The sequence below is a fragment of the Macrobrachium rosenbergii genome, chromosome 42 (genome assembly GCF_040412425.1).
Source record: "Macrobrachium rosenbergii isolate ZJJX-2024 chromosome 42, ASM4041242v1, whole genome shotgun sequence".
Taxonomy (NCBI): domain Eukaryota; kingdom Metazoa; phylum Arthropoda; class Malacostraca; order Decapoda; family Palaemonidae; genus Macrobrachium; species Macrobrachium rosenbergii.
This window is the reverse complement of record NC_089782.1, coordinates 43296322-43322715: the sequence shown is the minus strand read 5'-3', so window position 1 is coordinate 43322715 and position 26394 is coordinate 43296322. Positions and strand designations below refer to the sequence as shown.

At 35.2% G+C, this 26394-nt stretch overlaps 1 protein-coding gene across 7 annotated transcripts in view; it reads left to right on the top strand.

Annotated features, from left to right (window-relative positions):
- LOC136828354 (monocarboxylate transporter 14) overlaps positions 1-26394 on the top strand; it is a 167992-nt gene that overhangs the window by 65947 nt on the left and 75651 nt on the right. For 2 of the 7 annotated variants that reach the window (XM_067086294.1, XM_067086291.1), the window contains exon 1: positions 13323-13439. The exons of 4 other annotated variants lie outside the window; for them this stretch is intronic. The gene's annotated coding sequence lies outside the window, so the exon portion shown is untranslated. Of the gene's footprint in view, positions 1-13322; positions 13440-26394 lie in introns of those variants that run through there. One more of the 7 variants, XM_067086292.1, reaches the window with a different exon arrangement.

The following is a 26394-nucleotide window of genomic DNA, read 5'->3' as shown; positions in this document are numbered from 1 at the left end:
TCTTCTAAATGCCATTGATTCGAAGTTTGTCTTGTGTACCAAGTTTAATTCTGTTGTTTGTCAGTTGGAGTACCTTGTAGGCCTATTAAATACTTTCACGCCTTACCCACTTTTAGTTCTTTCGGATGAACATCATATACTTTGGAAGCTTAGTTCCTCGTTGAACGAGTCGGTAGAGTTCTCGGCTAGCACTCTGCTAGGCCTGAGTTCGAGTCACCGGACGGCCAATGAAGAATTAGAGGAATCTATTTCTGGTGATAGAAATTCATTTCTCGGTATAATGTGGTTCGGATTCCACAATAACCTGCAGGTCTCGTTGCTCGGTAACCAATTGGTTCTTAGCCACGTAAAATAAGTCTGATCCTTCCGGCCAGCCCTAGGAGAGCTGTTAATCAGCTCAGTGGTCTGGTTAAACTAAGGTATACTTAACTTTTCTTTGGAAGCTTGAATTTCAAGTCGATGGCCCCTGTGGACTTGTTCTATATGAATAGGGTTCATCTTCTGAATAATAATAATAATAATAATAATAATAATAATAATAATAATAATAATAATAATAATAATAATAATAATAATTACTCTAAGATGGTATTGGTAAGGCGCCTCAAAGCAGTTGAACTGAACTGTCAAATCAAAATAACTGACAACATTAAAGGTGACAATATTCATGGCTCTAATGCCATTACTCCGTGCCAGGAGAGCAGATAGGCTCCTTGAATAGAAATATAATCTCTTGTTGCCAGTCGAAAGGATTTTTTTTATTCGTAAAAATCCTCACATGACTTGTAGCGTGAATATAGTCTCGACGAGACGCATCATATGACCCTTGGTAGATTAAATTGATTATTTTGAGGGGTTTGATTGTTTATTCTTCTTAGATGTGTGTTTTCATTGTTTTAACGCTTAGAAATACCCATGTAGTTTGTATAAGTATGCAAAAGATTAGTGAGACAGAGAGCCTGTCTCAGCGAAATAGCTATGTAGATCTTTAATCCTATGTATATTTAGACCTATGTTTTTCATCATCATTAATTTTTTATACAGGATTTTTTTTCCTGGGCGAGTCATGTTATTCGTTCTATCGTTCTATCCACTATCTATCTTGTGCAAAATTTGCTACAGTACCCATCTAGTCCAAGTAGCCATCTATTCCCTTTTTCTTTATCTATGGGGTGGGGGGCGGGGAGCAGTCCCAGTGATCGTCGTCCTTTTACTTAAATATCTACTTCTTATCGTAGCTGTGCTCTTCCTTTCTTTTCATTTGTCCAGACCATCTCAGAATTTGAGATTTATTTTCCAGTCTCAGGACGCCACATCTCCCATCCCGTAGGGGGTAGTGCCGTCAGTGCATCTCATGCGGTGCACTGTAGGCATTACATAAGGTTCTTTGCGGCGTCCCCTCGGCCCCTAGCTGCAACCCCTTTCATTCCTTTTACTCTACCTCTGTTCATAGTCTTTGTCTTCAATATATCTGTCCACCCTCTCCTAACAATTGTGTGCAACTGCAAATTTTTCCTCCTGTTACACTTTTCAGACCTTTCTACTACCAATTTTCCTTTCAGCGCTGAATGACCTCATGTAGGTTCCAGAACTTGGCCTTAGGGCAAAACTCTATATTCCATTCCACTCCACCTCCCAGCAAATAACTTAGCATTTCCCAGCTTTGAATCGCGGCATTTAGTAAACATATTTCTAAAAAAGAAAAAAAAAAATTAAAAATAATGCCCATGTTTCTCATTCGCGAAATACTGCCCTTATTTACTGTGCATGCTTAAAGATTTGCTTTGTTTACTAATGGGATATTTTAATTTGAATGTATTCCAGCCGTACGGTTTGAATCACTTAAGAAAACAATGCTCTAGCCCTCAATTCCTTATCCTAAGTCCATGTGTTCGTGTATTCTTGATTTCTTGACTTGTTTAAGTTTCTTCTGTATGTAGCAGTGAATTGTGTGTGTCGTAATTCATTCGTTGCTGTGTTCTTCATCTTATTCCTTATAGCCTATACTTGTTTAATCAAGTATACTGAATGTATACTTGAATAAGTAGTTTGAGAGTGCTCATCAGAAATTCTCCGACCCAGCGAAACGATTCATCTCCAGTCTTAACACTATACTCAAATTAAAAGTAATGAAAGTAAATTGCTTCGGTTTTGGTACTGTACTCCCATAATAGAGGCACTCCCCTACACCTGGCTTCTTGACTTTATTTGGCTCTTTTTTTTCTTGAGATGATTTTTTTCTGTATTTCCCTTTACCTTCTCTTGCCTCTTCGTAAAGAACGCCATATTCTTTGGAAGCCTGAATTTCAAGTCCATGACCCCTGTGGGTTTGTTCCATGTGAATGGGGTTCATCTTCTGAATAATAATAATAATAACAATGTAAGTTTACTAAGCGAGTTTATGGCCTTTCTGTCTGTGCCTTAACATCCTTTGGACATTAGAGATGATGATGATAAACCACCAGCTAAAGTTATTTCATAACAACGAACCAAATATCCCAGAATATTCAGCGTCATGCAACCAAGGGTTCAACAACAGTGCCGTGTCCTTCGTTCGTCAGATAATTTCGAAGCCAAGTGTGCCTGCCTGTTTCTCATCAGTCCAGAATGAATCATGTCTGCAGCACGTGCTTGAGAGATGTCTGGCAAGCCCCGTGCTAATTATTCTGTTTAACGACTACCAGCCACGTCATGCGCAGTACGTGATGTTTGTTACGATCTAATGGGCCTCTCTGTCTTTACCGGAGATCTGCTGCCAGGGGACTGGGTTGAAACGACAACAGGAAGAGTTGCGTTGCAGCAAGGTGGAGGCTTTGGGGTTAGTTAGTAGTCAAATGGGGTGGGAATATGTGTTTTAAAGAAAACTATTGAGATGGCTATTTGTCTGTCCGTCCGCACTTTTCTGTCCGCCATCAGAACTTAAAAACTACTGAGGCTAGAAGACTGCAAGTTGGTGTGTTGATTATCCACCTTCCAACCATCAAACATGTAAAATTGCAGCCCTTTAGCCTTAGTAGTTTTTATTTTATTTAAGGTTAAAGTTAGCCATGATCGTACGTCTGGCACCGCTATAGGTGCCAACAACACAGGCCACCACCATGCCGTGGGTGAATGTTTCTTGGGCCGTGGCTTAGTTTCATACAGCATTATACGCTGTACAGAAAACTCGATTGCACCAAAGAAACTTCGGCTCATTTTTTTTTACCTTTTTTCAATAGTTAGCTCTTTTCCACTAATAGTGTTATGGGATTGCTCCCAAGAAAAGAGTAGACTATTTTTCCTACTGCATTCATACTTTCGAAGATGAATCTTGGACGACCCCTTTGTGTAGAAAGCTTACACAAATTCAGCCATTACAACCACCCGTACAGAGGGCTCTTTAGCAGATTGTCGAATCTCCCCCCACCCCCCACAATCCCTCTCCCTCATACACACGTCTTGCCTTTCATCTCTGTTTTGTTTGCACTTGATTTCCAGCTGTTATGTCCCTTCCTATCCAGTTTCGTTTCCACATTATTTTGTTGAGCGGTTGGAGATTTAACAAAAAAGAAAAAAAAAAAATATAAGATTTTTTTGGAACACGCTTTTGTTACATTGCACTAAAAAGTAACAAATGAGTTTTTGAGACCCACCAGTATTTTCCTACAATTAATCATGTCTACAAAAATAAAAGCGTGGGCGTCAAACGCGGAAGGAAATGCTACGAGAAAAGAAATATGTTTTTTTATTTCTTGTAGCATTTCCTTCCATGTTTGGCGCCCAAGTTTTTATTTTTGTAGACATGAATATTTGTATAAAAAAAATCCTGGTGTGACTCAAAAAAAATTGTTTACTTTTTAGCGCATTTTAATAAAAACGTGTTTACATTTTATTTTATTTTATACTTTTTAGTGTTGACAGAAATTGTAACCGATTTATGACAGACTGAAAAAATTGAACTGGGTATCCTGCCGAGTCAAAGAAGGTTTGAAAAATCCGTAGAGTTGATAACTTAATCTACCGAGTCAAAGAAGGTATGAAAAATCCGAAGAGTATCATACAAATCCTGAGATACTGGGAGAGGTCACTGTAGAGTCACTAGAGGTCACTGCAGACCTACTGATCATGTAAGGATGTATTGATTGAGTAACCATGCAAAATTTCAAGCCCATCGGACGAAGGGAACGGGTCGAAAATTGAGTTATAAAATTTGATTCAGACAGACAAACAAACAAACAAACAAACAAAAACTCAAGCTAAATAAAAGCGTATAATAAACTCAGTTTCGAAGCGAGACAAGAAAAAGTAGGGTCCATGAACGAATTAATTATAATTCTAGCGATTGGGGAAAACTGAAGTGCTACATAATTCCAAAGCTGGAATTTTATGAAAGTATGTTTTTTGACAATATAAATGTAGACGCTAAGTAATTTCGCACCTCTCATTATATGGCTGCACTGTGTATTTTAAGAAATATAAAAATAGTTTATACTCAACATTTTAGAGTGAACAACTATCTAAATAAAGAAGTAACCAAACAATATTGTGATAAAAAATGAAAAAAAGAACCAATTTAAAATTACAAACAAACGTATAGACCACAATAATGGAAAATATGACACTGAATTGCAGTGTTCTGTAATTGCACAAAGACATTGATTCCAATGATTGATTTTTGTGCAACTTTTGCAATGTCTAACCCGTTTCCGTCAGAGAGGGGGAGGGTCTCTCTCTCTCTCTCTCTCTCTCTCTCGTTGAAAGTGACTGTTACCGCTTCTCGCTGCAATGACCTCTTTGTTCAAAGTTACTTTTACCGTTACCAGATCTTGCCGGTGCGTTTACCTCTTTGCCTTCATCACAGTTTATTTTACCGTTACCAGATCTTGCCGGTATTATTTTAGGTTGCCTATATCATCAATGTGGGATTATTATTATTATTATTATTATTATTATTATTATTATTATTATTATTATTATTATTATTATTATCACCCGAATCCCACTAATAGGGGTAGCTCAAGAAGTTTAAGCAAATAATAGTTACTGCCACATTCATGCGTTCTGTTTGATCAAGAATAAACTGTTTAGAAAACTTTCATGGCATGATTTGCCTCATATTATTATTATTATTATTATTATTATTATTATTATTATTATTATTATTATTATTATTATTATTATTATTACTTCAGAAAACACGACACTGGTCGAATTACTGTCAAATTCCAGTTGCCCATAAAGATAGCTGTAGTTATTGAAAAAGGACTTCTTCGCATTTGTTAGGAAATACTATGTGAATAATGATGATCAAATATCATACGGCTATAATACTTTGGAAGTATAGGCGTTCTAGCCTCAGTGCCTCGTTTAAAAGTTTTAAGCATGATTTAATTAGTGAGGTAATTTTTTAGTGGATTTATAAATTTGGTATAAAACACACAGGGGCAAATAGTGTATGTGTAAGTACAAAAATTTGAGTAAAAGATTTAGGATTATATATATATATATATATATATATATATATATATATATATATATATATATATATATATATATATAAATATATGTAATGTAATATATATATATATATATATATATATATATATATATATATAAATATATATATATATATCTATATGCACATTAGACAATCTAAGAACACTTTTATGTATGAATGTAAATTAGATCAAATACACAGAATCGGGCGGGTGTACATAAATATACCGTATGTATGAACCAGGTAAAAAGCATAATATATGTGGGTGTGTATTTGTGTATATGATCGAGTAATTTACGAAGGAGGGGTCTCTGGCCAATCGTGTATAGTAGGTTTAAATATTTTGTATAATTAACATAAGTATTTGTGTATAATCAAGTAAGAAACACAGAAGTAAATTTGTTTAAGCATGTGTAGTCATGAACAGTGCTTGGGAATGGATGTATGCATGAAAATTGGGTAAAATGAATAAAATATAATTTTATTTGGTTTCTTGACGGCATCTGCGTATGGGTTCTTTACTTATTTCCTTGGAGAAAGGATCTCTCTCTCTCTCTCTCTCTCTCTCTCTCTCTCTCTCTCTCTCTCTCTCTCTCTCTCTCTCTCTCATGCGTGAGGCATGTGATATTAGTGATCTAATTTTAAAAGTTGCTGGTTTACGCTCGAGCCTGGCATCAATAATATTCCTGTTCTGGCTTGTGGGGGAGGGGTTGATGTTGGGATGGCGATGGGTGGGGAGGGGGTAGTAGGAGGTGACATTGCTCATGGTTAAAGATTATGCTTCGTTTTGATGCCAGTTTATTTTCAGAGGATTCAAGCTTGAATTGTAAACTGACTTCTTATTTGTTGTCCTGATTTCCACATACTCGGAAATTGTAACTGCAATGCACAAATGAGTTATCTGTGCTGTACAAAAATTATCCATGCTGTACAGTTAATTATTACTGTACGATAAATTATTACTGTACGATAAATTATTACTGTACGATAAATTATCCTTACTGTACAATTAATTTTTATTATTACTGTACGATAAATTATCCATACTGTACAATAAATTATCCATACTGTACAATAAATTATCCATACTGTACAATAAATCGTCCATACCCTACAAATAAATTATCCATACTGTACAATAGGTTATCCATATTGTACAGTAAATTATTCGTACTGTACAATAGATTATCCGTACTGTACAATTGGTTATTTTTATGGTGGAATAGATTGTCCATACTTGACAATAAATTATCCATAGTATACAATAGGCTATCCGTTTTATGCAATTAATTATCCATACTGTACAATAAATTACCTGTAATGTACAGTAGATTATCCGTATTGCACGATAAAGTATCTGTAGTGTACATTGCATCAGCATTGTACAATATAGATTATCTGTACTGTATAATAAATTATCATATTGGAAAATAAATTATCCATACTGTACAATAGATTATCCGTATTGTACAGTTTGTACAGTAAATTATTCGTACTGCACAGTACATTATCTGTTTTGTACAACAGATTATCTGTGCTTTATAATGTTATACTGTACAATAAATTATCCGTTCTATACAATAAATTATCTGTACTATACAAAAGACTATCAGTATTGTACAATAAATCATCTGTACTGTAAAATACAGTATCTGTGTTGTACAATAAATTGTTTGTACTGTACTGTATAGATATCTGTACTGTGCAATAAATTATCCGTAATGTACATCAGGTTATCTGTATAGTATAATAGATTATCCATACTGTACAATAAATTATCCACACTGTACAACAACTTATCCAAACTGTACAATAGATTATCCGTATTGTACAGTAGATTATCGGTACTGTACAATAGATTATCCATATTGTACAACAAATTATCTGTTATGAAAAAAATTACCCATACTGTACTATAAATTATCTGTACTGTACAATAGATTATCCATATTGTACAACAAAATGATAAGAAAAAAATTACACTAAACTATAAATTATCTGTTCTGTACAATAAATGAGGTTATCGGTACTGTAAACAGGTTATCCTCAATGTACTGTTACAATAAATAGGTTATCCGTACTGTACAATAAATTATCCATACTGTACAATAAGATAGCCGCAAAGTACAAAAAAAAAAAAAATTATCCATACCGTACAATAAATTATCAGCACTATATAACCTATTTAACTCGTTCTTCAACTTCAAATCGAGGTGCTCCACTGTTGCCAACAGGGCGAGCGAACATTTGACTCACGCAATCGAAGGGCCAAGAAGTTGGTCAGCCTTTCTCCAATTTAAGTCATGAGGTCAAGGACACCGCCAGCCAGGTTAACACCTGAATGCTGGCGTTGGGGCGAAGTGAAATCCCCTTCACCAGCGGCCGCAGGTGATGCAGTTCGCTCGTGGCTGTTGTTTTTGCTGTTTTTCACCCATTCCAGATACCCTTGAATCGAGAGAGGGCGAGAAGTTGATTTCGCATCATCTGCATAGCCAGTGTTTTGGTGCGGGTCTAATTTGTCGTGGTTTATGATTTCTGAATATTGTAGTAATTGCATGTAAACTGTTCGTATCTTTTAAATTGTTCGTGACTTTGACGTAGTATTCGTACTTTTTGCTCATTCACGACAAGCGGAATTAGGATCTTTTTCCCCCAGGTGGTCGTTACAATATATACTTATAAAGCAGTTCCTGAATAATCCGTTTGAACAGCTGGCATACAACCGCATCACAAAAAATTAAGGTTAAAAAAAATAAGATTTTCACGTAAATGCATTTTTCAGTCTTCACAGAAAACATACATTGTCGACCTTTCGCGTCGACCTTCAAAATCTCATAAAATGAGAACGAGAGCCCAGTTGTCTCCGCTTCACTTCTCCCTGCAGTGTGGATTGAAAATAATGAGATAGAACATAGCATTTCTTGAGATAACATGATAGCATTTCTTCTATATTTGGCTTCGTGACCGTTGACTCTTCTTTTTATAACTTTATTTTCCTTCGTTTGGTTTATCAACCAAATGAAAGGCTGTTATCTTCAGATTTTTTTTTTTTTATTTTTTTTTACTTTTTTCTCCCGGCGTACCGTTTGACCCTACGCTCTCGCGCGGAAGTCTAAACTGTGTTTCATCACACTTCTAAAGGAGCCTGCTACGCGTTGCCTCATTCTGCAGATTAATAGGGCCATTTGCAGTTGCTTGCTCCGCCTCTTGGTAGAGGCAGAGTAATGAACCTGTTGCTGATACGTATATTGATTTGCTTGAAACAAGAGAAAGTGAAAAATTACTACCCTTTTTGACAAGGCGAAAATTGGGTAGATGGCCTTTTTCTGAAATGTCGCTATGAAAAATTAAGGAGATAAAGAACGCGAAAATGGTAAGGAGAAAAATGCGAATGTAACAGGCTGGTGCGTGAGCAAGATGCCGTGTTGGCACACAGCCAGCTTAATCTGACAACAAAAGCAACATCATCTTGGTGTTGTCAATTTACGCCAGAATAAATCGTGGAACTGAGTCTGGGAAACATTTTTACCCAAACATTTTAAATAGGGCAAGAGTAAAGGGAATAATGTTTGAGAATTTTATCGATCAAACTTTTCATTTTTTTTTTTTTTTTTTTTACATTTTCCCATACTCGAAAAACTCTACTTAGTGGTGTAGTACCGTCAGTGCACCTCACGCGGTGCATTGTAGGCATTACTTGAGGTTCTTTGCAGCAACCCCTTTCATTCCTTTTACTGTACCTCCGTTCATTTCTTTCTTTCACCTTACTTTCCACCCTCTCCTAACAGTGTTTCAAAGTGTAACTGCGAGGTTTTCTTCCCGTTACACCTTTAAAACCTTTTTATTCTCATTTTTTCCGTTCAGCGCTGAATGACCTCATAGGTCCCAGCGCTTAGCCTTCAGTCTAGATTGTATATTTTATCTATCTATCATACTCGGAAAACTAAGCATTATATTTAAACGCCACAAAGTATCGGATGCCTGTAGAAAGATATCGAAAATCCTACATGTCTTTCAAACTGTTCCTACAAGGATGATTAGATTAGTTAAGGAAGCGTGGTACTCTTTTAATTAACTACCCTTTACCCCATCCACTAACCACATCATCTCCCGTCTTACCTAACATAATTAAAACCCAACTCGTCCCATTGGGATAACCCAGCAGTCTTAATTCCCTCCCGATAAAACCACATCCTTTCATGTTGCCGAATTTCTGTCTTGCATTTTGAAAAGGTCCTCGCAATTATCAACTGCTCTTGGCTCCGCTTCCTGTTCAGAATTATCCTTTAATGGATTGTATTTTTTTTTTTTTTTTTTTGTGTCTTTTTACGTGGTATGTTTTCTTTCATTAAGGTAATCGAGGTCGTCTGCCGTCTCAAGGTTTATTGCAACATGGTTTCTGGGACCCTTTTGCTTAGGTTGGCAACGCTGTTTTATATCCAAACATTGTCGTCGTGGGAAGTAAAATTTGGCCCGGAAGGTGTCGCCAAACGACGCGAAATAATTTCCTCAAGTCAAGAAAAATGGATTTTATAGAAATCTTTAAATTGAAAATAACAATATTAATCTCTCTCTCTCTCTCTCTCTCTCTCTCTCTCTCTCTCTCTCTCTCTCTCTCTCTCTCTCTCTCTCTGTGTGTGTGTGTGTCCATGTTAAATGATGTGTAATTTTTAAACTAGAACACAAGTACTCCTTATTTTTAATTTTATAAGCCTGTGTGGTAAGTTTCTTTCTTTTTTTTTTCTTTCAATTCCTGTCAATATTATTTGATACGAGTTACTTAGACCAAGCGATTAATAAAAATTTAATGTCACACAGTTTACATACCCAGACATTACTTGGGTTCATTTTAAGCATTAAAGGTTAAGCTAGTGTTCTCCTTCTATCGTCTACTTCATTGTAACTTCGTAATCAAAAGTAGCAAAATCTGACTCATTTTGTTCATTGGGGGGGAGACCATCCCCCGCCTGTGTGTGTGTGTGTGTATAAAATATAGTATCCTAGATAGTATATATATAAATATATATTATAGAAATCTATATATATATATATTATATATATATATATATCATATATATTTATATATACACCATATATATATATGTGTGTGTGTGTGTGTGTGTGTGTGTGTGTGTGTGTGTGTGTATAAAATATAGTATCCTAGAGAGTAAAGGAAAACGGTTATAGAAATCTCATATTTTCGATTTAATCAAAATAAATTTTCAGTTATTTTGATACATATATATATACATACACACGTTATATATATATATATATATATATATATATACATATATATATATATATAAAAAGTACTGTATATATAGGTTGGTGTATCAAAATAACTGAAAATTTATTTTGATTATATATCGAAAATACGGGATTTCTATAACTGTTTTCCTGTATTCTCTAGGATACTACATCCAAAGACTTTGATGAATGGCAGCATTGTCGTCAACTTCTATTGTAAAACCATAGTAAAATTTTGAAAAGCATTCTGTTCATGGGTATTTTTAAATCCCCCCCCCCACAAAAATGGACAATTTAGGGCAAGGACAAGTTTGGTACGTGATAGCCAAATTAACCTAATAAGGAAGCTCGTCCGGGATATTACCACAGGTGTTAACAGTGTAACTAAAACGAAATTACTGTGAACCCCACAGACACCATGTTGGAGTCACAAAGTAGAACTCAAATTTTTTTTTATTTTTATTTTAGTGTCATCGCTGTTGACACACTTTTTCATTCGGGATTGAGACTGTCTTGGTCTCTTCGTCATTTCAGTCTTCGCTCACCTCTCCTTCATTCACTTCGTTTGATTGATAAGCGGCACATCCTCGCAACAGCATCTCATAAACGCCTTCGGTAGTTTCTCCTCGATTTTCTTTTTTTTTTTTCAGTCTGAATAGGTTTCAGTTTTCGTCAGCTAAGTTTCTCTGCAGAGAATGAACTCGATCATTTCTATAGGTCTATTTTCACCTCGTAATTATGCAGGTTCTTTTTGTAGTAGGATTAGTGACGTAGCTAAAAGTGGAGGCAGTAAAATATCGTGTCGCGTTTCATATTTCCATATAATTAAGCAGAATACTTCGAAAGGGTCTTTTTGTGCAGTATACCCCAGCATGGTTTCTTTGGGCAGTTCGTTTACGTCAGTAGTTGTTTTACATGCATTCGTATACACACGCAAATGTGTGTTTGTTTATAACACAAGCAAACATTCTATTTTATTTATTCTCTTATGAGAATGCCTTGTAGCTAAAGTTTCCAAAACACTTGTTTTCTTTCTGGATCAAATGTTGGTGATACACCATTGCACCCTCGATCTTAGAGGAGATTAATCAGATAGCTTATCTTAAACCAGTTAAAGTTTTAACGAAAATATCCTTAATGACAATACAAATTTTTCCCATCCATTGATGAAAGTTCTGTATGTGGGCTGTACAAAACTGGTCTTTATTTCTTATTGAAATATTCTTAGCCTTGGGAAGCGCATTGCAAGCGGTTTAGCCGGTGCACGCTTTTCTGTCAACGCTCCAGTGCTTCTGTTTTGTTTTGTCAAACTCGAACGTTCAGTCAGCTCAGCTGACTGACCTTGCCTAGCGTACGATGATGCCTGCATTCTTGTTTCATGGCTTTGATATGGAAAATTAAAATATTATTTACATAATTGCCTTAATGTATAACTTGCATGTAAAAATAAAACGGCATCCTCTTGTGAAAAAATTTGAATTCCGTTCAGTTTTACGAACGCTTTATTAATGTCATTAAGTGTACGATAATCTTGTTTTTTTTGTTTGTTAGTTTTACTTGTATTATAAAGTAATATTTTCACTGTTACTTCTGATTGGGAATGTGATGACTGAATAAAGACGTGAAAGCAAAACTTCGATTTTGTGGTAATTTTTTTTTTTTGGCTATACTTGGCTTCATTTTAGTCTTTAATAGTACTATAATGAGCGTGTTTCTTCTTTGAAAATGAACATGTTTCCTGTGGAAAGAATAATTGCTGGCAAAGCGTGGATTATATATATATATATATATATATATATATATATATATATATATATATATATATATATATATATATATATGTATGTATGTATGTATGTATGTATGTATAAAAGAAATATAAAGCACCCACGTATATACTTCAAGTTACCGTAAAGTATCAATTTGCAAGTGAAGACTTGGAGCAGTTATCGTACCTTTGTGGTATACAAGATACAGCAAATAGTCGTGGTTTTTTGCAATAACCGCTTCGTAATTAACATATTTCTGGCTGGTAATTGGGAAATTAACAAGAGGTTTTGTGAAGAATATATTAAAAACCTTGTAAGTGTGCCTGTGATTTTGAAGAATCAAGCACCTTGCATGATTGTTCTGCGTTTGCATCATGGAAAAGTACAGTTTCAGGGGAATTTTACTTTAACATAAAAAAAATATATCGAAAATTTAAAGGCCAGGCTTACGTAAGACCGGTAATACCGCTAATGTTGCTCGACAGTCTTTGAATATATTGATAATTTTAACTATTATTCCTTCTCGATTCGGAATATTCCAGATATGGAATATATAGCGTCGTTTTTTCAGTTACAGCATATTTTGTGCAGTATTCAACAAAACACATCGTAGTTGAGTATTATCATGTATTATTTGTTGTCATTGGAAATGGGATTGATTTAGGGAAATGTCCGCAGTATAGTACTTCCCGATCAATATTAGCTAGGGGCCTTTCCCTTTAGGTAAAGACAGAAGGCCCTGCATTCTGTAGAAGGCGGCGTCGTGTGTCATGGCGTTCGTTGGCAACAATGGCAGCTGCTGCCGAAGGGCGGGGGTGTGGGGGTGGGTGACTCCGGGGTAGCCAAAGCGTCGTCAACATCGGCGTGCTATAGAAGCAGGCGGTATCCGAGCTCTGGTGTTTGGCGTGAAGACACGAGTGCCTCTGACGGTGTACTTATGACAGGTCCGTGGACAGACGCGTCTCATATAGTGTGTTGGGAGGCTGTGTTGAATGTAGGGAGGCAAGCTTGTGTGTATCATGTCGGCGCTGAAATAAGATGTGGTGTTTTAAACTATAATTATTATCATATCGGTGCAGTGTCGTAGCGACAAGCGATAGTGGTTTTTCAAGGTGCGATAAGGATATGTTGATTAGACCGATGCTGAGTATCTTTTGACCTGCGTTTCTTTGTGTGAGACGCGGAACTAAATTATATATATATACATATATATATACATTATTTATATATATATATATATATATATATATATATATATATAATATATATACAATATGTATATACATATATTCATATAATACGTATACACTTGTAATTTTATTTTTTCCTACGCATTCCCGAAACAGTACCACAAATATTTTTTTTTAAAGAGAAGCTGTCAGGCCGTTGTACTGTACCATTTACCAAAAATACGAATTTGCTTCGTACTTAGCCCCGAAACATTTCGCCAAAAGGTCATGGTCATCGAATGCTATAAATTTTTCAAATGGCCGACAGTCACGCCTTGTGCAAGCGGCTGGTGACATACGCAGAAATACATTTAGATTAGTACCTTCGGATTTTATAGCGAAAACGCGTTATCGATAGTCACTTTGTATTCTGCAACGCACGCGCGCATATAAATATCTATCTCTATATTATAATTAATATATATATATATATATATATATATATATATATATATATATATATATATATATATATATATATATATATATATATATATATATATATATATATATATATATATATATATATATATATACATATACATATATAATATATCTCTCAAATATATATATCTATATATATATATATATATAATATATATATATATATATATATATATATATATATATATATATATATATATATATATATATATATATATATATCCTGAAGGTAAAGGCTCACTGTCTATATTCTCATGCATAATGAGTTTAGAACTCGTACCCAGAGAAACTGCAATACACATTATCGTAATTTTGTGTTTAAAATTTCAACGTCATTGACAATGCACTTTCTTTGTAATCCTTGAGAGTACATTTTGCCCTGATAACGTATTTTTGTATTTGTCAATATGCATTTGTATGTGCGTATTTGTCCAACTATGGGTAAATTTACGTGTCAGTCAATATGCGTATGTGCTTGTCTATATGCATATGCAGGTACCTTACATTATATGCATATGGGCCTTTCAATATGCATATTATGTAGATTAAGTCCATATGTGACCTTGTAAGTGGTCGTAAAATACCCTTTTAAATTTAAATTGTAACCCTAAGTCGCCAGTGGGCTGGAGGCCGGGGTCACTGACCCGACCCAACGGCAGAAGCGCGGATAATGTATAGAATAGGATTTTCTCTTAATGTAGTGAAGAGCTTCTCCAATAGAATTTTATTCGGTGATGATATTTCTGCATAAGAATCCGATCTCGTCCTTGCTGTTGGTTGTTGCATCTGTTACACAATACACACACACACATGAACTTGTGTACACACACACATATGCAGAACATATTTATATATATAATACATATATACACACAACATATTTACATAATGTATGCATGCATGCACATTTGCATACAAATATTTTATATATTTTATATGGGGGAGGGGGTAAATTTTTCATTTTCCCCCCTTGGTAAATATTTGTTCTCTTACGTTAACGCTGCGCCACGCGAGCAATTGTGTAGCACCTGTTAGCATTTTTGCCAACATATGCCAACGAACTTCGCACCAAAAGTTTTCAGTCTGGGTGCCCGAATAATTTTAAGACGCGTATGTGATTACCGCGTAGAGGAAAGAAAATAAGTTATATAAATAGAAGTTTAAGTGTAAAGAAGCGGACGATTGTGAAACTGTGTCGTGAGAGAATATCTTAGTAATGTTTCTTGCTTGAGAATCGTTGGAATTCGATTGATAATTTTCCGAGTAAGACTCGGGAAAATACTTTCGTTAAATAGTTTCATCTTTAATAACGAAAACTTCCCTCAAGATATTTCAAGATATAAACAAGGAAGCATTATCTTACGTTCTACCATTGTTGACATCCTTGTTTCAGTTGCAATTCGTGTTTAAATAATGCGAGTTCCCAGAGGAAGAGGAAGTCGTCTGTTGTTTACTTGACAGGCAGCACCAGGAGGTCGGCTTAGTCGGAAGTCGAAGTTCTGTGGCGCTGATCGTGTTTACACGAGTCGGGTTTATTTAAAGCGCCGCTAACAGATGGCGTAATGTACGCGAGAGCTTGGCAGTTTATTAACCGTTTTTTTTTTTTTTTTTTTTTTTTTTTGTAGAGATCAAACTCGTTTGCCTTCGTACTGCCGGACTTGAAATGTTCTATTTATGGGTCTTCGATGTTTATTATTATTTTTTTTTAATTAATTTTTTTTTCGGTCTATCAGTCATACTATTCGACTGGGTGGTTTTTATAGTGTGGGGTTCCGGGTTGCATCCTGCCTTCATAGGAGTCCATCACTTTTCTCACTATGTGCGCTGTTTCTAGTAGCACACTTTTCTGCATGAGTCCTGGAGCTACTTCGGTATCTATTATTATTATTATTATTATTATTATTATTATTATTATTATTATTATTTTATTAGGTCCACAATAATATATCAGTGGTAGAATGTGAGACTTTATAAAAATGTAAAAAAGTCTATTGATGGACCTTAAATCAAATTAGTCCTGTTCCCGACATCGAGAGTTCTACACATTATTATTATTATTAATTATTATTATTATTATTATTATTATTATTATTAATTTGGCGTTCAGCTGTAAAGATGAATCACCCCGTTTATAGAAATTGATTTTTACACGTCCACAAGTGTTCTTGCGTTTGTCGAGAATCTGTTATGTTTATCGAAACCTCGTATATATGTACATGCAAGGAAGTTTTATATATACGATGTAATTTCTCTTCGGCTTAAGATATTTCATAAATTTTGCAGACCACGAAAAATATGGTAGCACTTTATTTTTTCGTGTTGTTTTGAAAACTATTTTTCTTTATTTTATTCCAGGGGATCATATGGACGTCAATATGGGATCACTATTTGACTTGAGCTTTGTCTTAATTTACAACAGTAATGCTGGCGTTGTTTTGAAGTTAGAATTTTGTTACGTCAATAATATTTTATTGTAAATTATGGCATTATTTCGTTGTATTTGATCTCAATGTCAAAACAATTAAAATTTATAGAATAGAATCTTTTTTTGTACATGTCTTAATCAGGTGTTATTTTATCAAAGGGAAAATGCACTTTTATCATTTCATAGCTGAACTTCGCTCTATGAAATGCTCCATCGTATTTACAGTACGTCTATGTTTTTAGAACTTAGGTACAATGCGTCTATGTTTTTAGAACTTAGGTACAATGCGTCTTTGTTTTTAGAGCTTAGATACAATGCGTCTATGTTTTTTGAGCTTAGGTATAATGCGTCTATGTTTTTTGAGCTTAGGTACAATGCGTCTTTGTTTTTAGAGCTTAGGTACAATGCGTCTATGTTTTTAGAACTTAGGTACATTGCGTCTATGTTTTTAGAACTTAGGTACAATGCGTCTATGTTTTTAGAGCTTAGGTACAATGCGTCTATGTTTGTAGAACTTAGAGGTACAATGTTTGTAGAACTTGGAGGTACAATGCGTCTATGTTTGTAGAACTCAGGATCCTAACTGTTCTAAATTCCTTTGGCCGAATGTTAAGACGAGAGGTTTTAATTAGTAAAATGGATAGTATTACGTCGAGTTAAGTTATAAGGTATAATGTTTATTTTAACAGCTTAGTCATTTCATGGGAATTGATATCAGCCAACGGTGTAAAGAATAGTCAGTCCTTTCTGCTCTTTATTAAAAGAATTCTCGAAGCGTGTCCAAAAACTAATCAGCTTTTCCTTGGTCCATTCTCTCTCTCTCTCTCTCTCTCTCTCTCTCTCTCTCTCTCTCTCTCTCTTCCCCCCGAAACTTCACTGGCCCCCATCCTTGAGATGCCAAACAGACAACAAAGTAACGAGACCTCGATGCAAGCTCTTCGGCCGATGTCTCTGTAGGTAAACCAGATTCATTCATTTCAGGTTATAACCGGTATACTGTATCGAGCTCGACCTTCGTAATACGAAAGATGAAGAACCGTTGCGAAAAGTGAGTAACAGCGAACTCTTTTGCGGTGAGTGTAATAATTATCTGGACAGGTGCTTGGTCACCTGTGTGTGTGTGTGTGTGTGTGTGTGTGTGTTTGGCCTTGCTCGAAAAATCCGAGGTAAGTGAGATGAGAAGAACGTCAGTCAGTCTTTAATTAATGGCGCTGGCACAAAGAAAAGTATTTTATTAGACGAAAATCAGCGTTGCGTATAATGTACTGTTACGTTATGTATACAGTATATATGTATAATTGTATATATATAGGTATACTGTATATATATATATATATATATATATATATACATATATGTATATATTAAATATATATGTATGTATATATACATATATATAAATATATATATAATCCACGTTAATAACAAATAAGATGTTGCTTTATGACAGAAACATTCAGGTGTTCGTGAAAGTAATGTCAAGCATAGGTCGACCTCGTAAGTTTACATTTTTATTTAAGTCTGCAATCCAATTAGTGATTCCCTCCCCCCTCCTCCTTCTCTCTCTCTCTCTCTCTCTCTCTCTCTCTCTCTCTCTCTCATTTTGTGATACAGTTGGTCACATCAAGTCTTTCAAGATTATTCTAATTCGGAACTTGGGACCCCTCCGATTTTCATATGGTATTTTGGGATGAGGCTTCAAGCCATTCTGTATCGCGACAACGACTCTCAATAAATAATTGACTTCTAGGTGCATAGTCTGTTGCGTAGGTCAGCTGAGATGAAGTGGGTTTCGATGAAAAAGTGCTCACAGTGCCCTGTCCTTGCCCGGAAACCAATCTCAAGTTCTGTCAGTGTTCAGGCGAACTTGTTATGAATTACACACTTTATCTATATATATATATTATGTATATATTACATATATATATATATAATTTATATATATATATATATATATATATATATATGTACATATATATATATATATATATATATATATATGATATATATATATATTATATATATATAAATATATATATATATATGTGTGTGTGTGTGTGTGTGTATAAATATATATATATATATATATATATATATATGTATATATATATATATATATATATATATATATATATATGTATAAATATGTATATGTGTGTGATGTATGTATGGTATATATTTGTACATATATATATATATATATATATATATATATGTACATATATATATATATGTGTGTATATATATATATAAATTGTGTATGTGTGTGATGTATGTATGGTATATTTGTATACATAGTGTGTATTCATTCTACACGTGTTAGGCTTCAATGAGACGGGATGGCTTAGATTCCATATTCTTTCATTTACAAAGTACAATTTACCAAGTACTGGCTTTCGAAGATTCAGAGGTCTTCTTCATCAGGTACCTGACGAAGAAGACAGTTTGCCTTCGAAAGCTAGTACTTGGTAAATTGTAATATGTAAATTAAAGAATCTGAAATGTAAACCATCCCGTTTTATTGAAGCGTAAAACGACTAGTAGGAATATATATACACAATGAAGTTGTGTGGCTATTTAGTGATATAGTATGTTTTATATGTGTGTATTGACAAGTGTGAGTGTTGTCTCAAACTCACGAAGATAGTTTTCTCTTTAACTGGAGGGCTTTCACATTCAATCTTATAAGTCCCGTGGGATCTTTTAATAGTTATTAATTGATCGTATCAACAGGTTGACCTGCACAAGGACACCCAGAAACTCGCGTGGTTCTGAGGGCTGTGATTGCATGATAGGTTTATTTTTATCTTTTATTTTTTACTTCCATCATTATTGATGATAAAGGTTATCGGCGTTCCTGTTAAACAAAAAAAAAAAAAAACTGCCATTGTAAAGTAGATTGTAAATAAAAACTTAGCATTTGGATTTAGTTGATATTACTAGTGAGAATCTGCAGTATGGTGGTTGCAGTGCGCTGGAGTGGCTGACCAGGACTCTTAAGGTATGTTTGTCGGAAGGATAGGTTCCAAAGGAATGAGTGAGAAGAATAGTGACCCCATTGTTTAATTAATGTAACGACGGTAAAGGCATCTTAAAAATTTTAGGGACATAACAGTACTTAATATGCTCTACTAGGGAAGGTGTATGTTAAAGGTTTTGATTGAAAAGGTAAGATAAATGACAGGATTTAAAGCAAAGAATAGTTTGACAGTTATAAGAGAGAGAGAGAGAGAGAGAGAGAGAGAGAGAGAGAGAGAGAGAGAGAGAGAATCAAATGTTAACATCCAATGTGAATTTCATCTGCGTAATCTGAGTATTTTTCAGAGAAAGAAAAATTCCCAGCTTAATTAAAGACACAACCTAATCCTGTATTATCTATAGATTCTCGTAGTAAATGTGGCATAGAGGGATCTAAGAAAGCTTGTGATAATGACTCGTTTGTTGCAAATGTTGTATGAAAAAAGTGTTTTATGTATCCTTAGCTGTTGAAAGTACACGAATGGAGAAACTCGAGAATCCCGAGAAAGAGATGTAGGAGGAAGATCATGGGATAGGGAATTAATTTGGGATAGTTGGTGTCTGCTACTGTTTCAGTACCGGCTGGGGAAAGTGAAAAGAAACTACATAAGCAAGTGAAAGAGTTTGAAAGTTTTGCAAGAATAAAGTTTTAAAGTGATAGCCAAAGTAAGGCAGCAAGTGTAAATAGAAAGAAGATGGAGCCATGAATGGAAGCAGTTGATAAATGTAGGTGTTTAAGAGTAAATGTAATGGAAAATGGTACTGTAAAATTAGAGAAGAGGTGAATCTTAAACTGGTTTTAGCAAGGTTTGTGCAGGTACCTAAAACTGCTAATGTTGTGGGAGATTTCTTCCCTTGTGGTGGGGAAATTTGACAATAACTGTCTTATTTTATTTTAATTGAAATATCCATTTTGTACAATAACTGTCGTATTTTATTTATAGGCATGTATTATATATGAAGAAATTATATATATACTATATATATATATATATATGTGTGTGTGTGTATATATGATTGTGAAATATTTTCTGTTAAAACAGAATTCCATCAAATATATGAGCCCATAAAAATGGCAAAATGTTGAAAATAAATGCTATATTTCAGAGACCAAACTCTCTCTCTTCAGGCAAGTAATGCCTGAAGAGAGACAGTTTAGTGTCTGAAATATAGCATTTATTTTCTACATTTTGGCATTTTTATGGACTCTTTATATTTGATATATATATATAATGTACACACACACATATATATATATATATATATATATATATATATATATATATATATATATATATATATATATATATATGTGTGTGTGTGTATATATGTGTGTGTGTAATATCATTCTATACAATGTGTTATGTGTGACAGTACTCAGAATGTGTTATGTATGAAACTTCAGCGCAAGTGCTAACTGGGTTTGTTTGGGTACAATGTCCCCCCACACAGAATATGAACATATGTTCAAGATTCTCCCTTCTCTCTCTCTCTCTCTCTCTCTAATATATATATATATAATATATATATATATAATATATATATATATATATAATATATATATATATATATATATATATATATATATATATATATATATATATATATATATATATATATATATATATATATATATATATAATATATATATATATATATATATATATATATATATATATATATATATATATATATATATATATATATATATATATATATATTAGAGCACGTGTTCACCACAACAAGGAATTGTGCCTCGTGAGAGGCTAGTTTATTGGATGGGAGGGGTGTCCATTAAACTATCCTCCCAGGAGGCACAATTCCAGTTCCATTTCCAATTCCAGTTTATAGAATTGCCGATCATAAATTGTGTATTTATGTTTTCCCAAAGTGCCGCAGCTGTACGTGACGCAATCCGGACTTCATTTATAGGTAGACGGAAGTTCCCCCATCCGTCAGTGTACTCGGAAAAGGACAGAGATCGTCGCCCGGTCCATCTTGTCGATGGGGTTCTGTCGTCAGTGCGAGGTATTTATAGGCGTCGTGCGTCATCTGAACCCTTGTGGCGTCTCTGTGGGTATTATTATAAAGAGGACCACGTTTTGTCACGTTCGGGGGTGACAGTAATGTTATTCGTCTGTCTTTTTGTTTTTAAATACTCTGTAAGTGTGTACGTGTATACAGATAGTGAAATGTGTGTACATATGTGTAAATGTATATATATATATATATATATATATATATATATATATATATATATATATATATATATATATATAAATAAGTATATATATATATATATATATGTCTGTATGTATGTATGTAAAATGTGTATACATACGTACGTTCTGGGGTGACAGTAATGTTATTCGTCTGTCTTTTTTTTTTTATAATGTCTATACAGATAGTGAAATGTGTGTATATATGATGTGTAAAATGTGTGTATATATATACATTGTATGTATGTATATATATTTGTGTATGTATGTAAAATGTATATACATCCGCACGTACATACATATATACATTTGAGGGTCGATTATCTTCAACGTCGCGTCCCCACTTCAGATCAATCTGTTATTCGTAATCAAGCACGCATTTTTATCTCTTCTTGGCCCAGTGACATTCAGAGACCTTTAGGAAGAGCCTTGTGAAGGGCAGTGTCGTGCAAATTTAAGGTCCATTTCTTGGCCGGGATGCGCTGCCTGCCTGCTTCTTTGTCGAATCCGCGTCTGCGAATTTAGGGGGATGCGCAGTAATGGTAAATTTTGTTCTTCTTCGTCTCTTTCTTCTTCTTTTTCGTCTTCTTCTTTTTCGTCTCCTTTTTCCCTTTTCTCCTTTCCTCTCCTCCTTCCCTCCTCCTTCCTCTCCTCCTCCTCCTCCTCCTCTTCCTCCTCCTCCTCCTCCTCCTCCTCCTCCTCCTCCTCCTCCTCCTCCTTCTTAATTGACCTGTTGCTGAATTCAAATTGGAATTAAGTTTTCTCTGTATGGATCAATTCATATGGAAAGGTAATTCAATGGGATTTTGGGTTTTTCATGAGCAGTTTTGTGGATTCTGTCATGCAAACTTTAGCTGGAAATTAAGATACAATAGTCTGATGTTGGGTTTAATTATGATGCCTATTAATTAATGTTCATTAGGACAATATCTGATAAATATTTTTTAATTATCTAGGAAATATGTATTACCCAGTTTCAGAGAATTGTTTGTCTTCATCGAAAATAATGTGTATAAGTTTTTTTTTTTTTTTATAAATATTTTATTTCTCCATACTGCCAAAACTTTTGTGGCTGTTTTTGAAAATATTTGGATCTTTCCTAGATAGTGACCCCCTAGGGTTTTCGGGGGTCGTTATCTACGACTAATATTTCTTGGGAGTCATTATCTTTAAGATGTTTACAGTCTTTTGTTTATGTTCTTACGGTAATCCCCAACGGGATTGTACTAAACACGCTTCAAAGGTGGATACATACCAGGTTAAAACCCCTTGGGGTCACAATCTAGGAAAGCTCTAAATAATTTATTCCTCTACATTGCCAAACTTTTGTGGTTGTTTTTGAAAATATATTCTTCTATTTTAAGAAAACTTTTGGTAACGGTCTTTTAAGCTGCGATTATGATTCTGTTTACGCAGTTACAAAGAACGCCTCGTATCTCTCCTGACGGGAAGTAGAGTTCGATGTTTTTTTTAAGCCAAGATTGTAGGTCTCTCTCTCTCTGTTCGGTTCACTTCCGACAACAGATCTTTAACGCGGAAATGTGGCGAGTTCTGAGTATCGGCGTATTATTCATGATGGAATTGATTCATTGAGATCAAATCTTCAGCGCTTACTCAGCTGCGTAGGCGAAAGGTGGATGGCGGTTGTGTAGATTCGTCATATGCTTTGGACATGCTTCCCTCGTTTATAATACACGGTGCTTTTAGTGGTATGTTTCGGGTGACAGACTGAAATGTTATTAATTATCTAATGTGTAGTAGAAGGGATGCTTAGTGGAGCCCTGAAACTGGAGAAACGTTCGGACATTTGTATGAGGTTTCAGCTGATTCGAAATAACAATTGGTGTTATTCGGAATGGAAATTGTTGGGGTCTCGTGATGGCCACTTCGTTTGTGACGTCCTTGGAAAGAAACTGGCAAACAAACAAACAGGGTCGTCTGGAACACAAACAATGTCCGTTCTTTTGCACGTAATCCATTGCCCTCTTTTTAAGCCAGAACCGAGGGAATGGAATTCCGTGGGACTCCGGGGTTGGGGGGGGGCATTGCCATCAGTGCACCTCACACTGTACACTGTAGGCATCACTCAAGGTTCTTTGTATCGTCTCTTCGGCCCGTAGCTTCAACGCTTCCAATTTATACCCTTTCCTAACAATTGATTCAACATAATTTCAACGCTGAATGACCTCATAGGTCCCAGCGCTTGGCCTTTGGCTTAAATTTCATATCCCAATCCGAAGGAAAGGAAAGGTAGGACTCGACCTTAAAGGAAGTGAGAAACTAGCCTCGTAGATGAAAGAAGTGAAAATGGGTCAGGTAAACAGGAAACTCAAAAAAATTACCAAAACTTGGCAAGATTCCCGGTGTCCTTTGTAAGTGGAATTCCTCTGACAAAGGACACGAAGAAGTAATACAAGGTCATTGGTAAATTGAATACTTGCATAAAAATTGAAAGGTTTTGTGATTTTAATGACGATGTTGACGTTTGGACATGATAACAGATGTGGCTTTCACTCAAGAATCATGTCAGCATAAAGCACGCTAGCACAGAGTAGAGAGCACGCAACGCGAATACTGCTTTAATACTGGTCGTTACTGAAGTGTCTAATCACTACTTTGGGTAGAAATTAAAATACTTCTAATATAATGTTGGGTTAAGGAATGCTGATTAGTTTGTATTACACAAGACAATACCTGATGATATTTTTTGAAATGGGTATCTAGACAATATTTTACACAACTTTAGAGTCTAGTCCAGTCAAGTTTAGACAGTGAGAACATCTGATTTGAAATCACTTTAAAGCCAAGGTCAGCGATAGCAATAAAGTGATGGATTATAACTGCGTTATTGATTGGAATCGAACACCTATGGTTGAAATCTGTCGGGGACCACTGGAAGACGATCCTCTGTTGGTGGGACTCCTAGCGAGTTAAATTTAGTGTTTAGATGTGGAAACTTACGTCGAGACGTTGCTTGTGTTGTACTTGTGGGTAGTGCCCTGAGTTTCAGGGAAAATTTGGCATGGGTTGCAATGGATCACATTCTGTAATATTTCACTAAATAAACTGCTCTGATGTGGGCACATGATGTCCAGTGTAATGTTTATATTGTATTGTAATTCATAGTCATTTCAATATTCCGGTTGGAAATAAAATGCCCATTTAGGTAAAAGGATTACAGTTAACAAGAACGCGTTGTGATTTAAAGTGCGGTGGGCGATAATTCGGCCCGCTTAAGTTCGCCATGTTTTTTTTTTTATTATTATTACTATTATCGCCTTTCCTTTTCAATACTTCTCCCTCTTCATCTGTCCGGAAAATTGACAATAGTGTTACTTTCCTCATTCTTCGTAATACTTTACAATTACTATATATATCCTTTTCATCAGCCAATTGTCCTCTCTTCTGTCCACATGACCGAACCATCTCAAAAAATTCTGATCAGTCCTTTTGCATACACCTACCTTTTTACCACATGTACATATCTCCACTTTTATCGCCCTGTCAGTTATTCTTCTTACGCAACACATAGACTATGCATACAGTTAATCTCAACAGCTTCTAACCTTTATGCTTAAATTCACATCAGCATCCACACCTGACCTCCATGAAGGGGAGTTGGTTCAACAATCCTGTCGTACATTTCGGCCTTGGCTTAAATAGACGCTTCCCTTCGGCCCCTAGCTGCGTCCACTTTTTAGCCTTTTACCCTACCTCCGTTTCCACTCACTTTCTTCCATCTTGCTGTCCAGCAGCTCCAACTTCCTCTTCTCACTGTCCTAATCGCAGGTTGACAAAGTGCCCCAGTGCTTGACTTTGTAGTCAAATTTTTATAAATCAGTCTAGAGACGCTTCTAGTCTTTTCTCAATCTGGACTCTTTCATACTACCATCTTCCGTTACAGTAATATTTACTCCACTTATAAGTGGATTATCCCGTTGGGGGCAATTTCGCATTCAGCTTTAGGTACTGGTATCTTTTTTTGAAAGGAAATGATATTAAATGCCCGCACGCATGCACAGTCATTCAGATGTACCATTGTTAACAATTACTTAAACAAGTGAATCTAGGGCCTTCCGGCTAGGCAGTTATAGACCATTGTATGCCTTGGAATGTTGATAAGGAACCGAGAGTTAAGTTCGCGTGATATCCTTCTTCTTGGAGATATCAGAAGCTTGAATCTCTAGAATTTTTTTTTTTTTTTTTGCGCTGTTATCTGTTTACTGTTACTTAATTCGGTTTCATTTGAGATCTCGCAGATTTTAAGGAACCTTGTCGTTCAGTATAATAATGACCGAAGAGGGTTAGTGCCGTCAGTGCACCTCATGTGGTGCACTTTAGGCATTACTTGAGGTTCCTTGCAGCGTGCCTTCGGCTATTAGCTGCAACCCCTTTCGTTCCTTTTGATGTACCTCCTTTCATATTCTCTTTCTTCCATCTTACTCTCCGCCCTCTCCTAACAATTGATTCATAGTGTAGCTGCGAGGTTTTCTTCTGTACACATTTCAAACCTTTTACTGTCAATTTCCATTTCAGCGCTGAATGACCTCACAGGTCCCAGTGC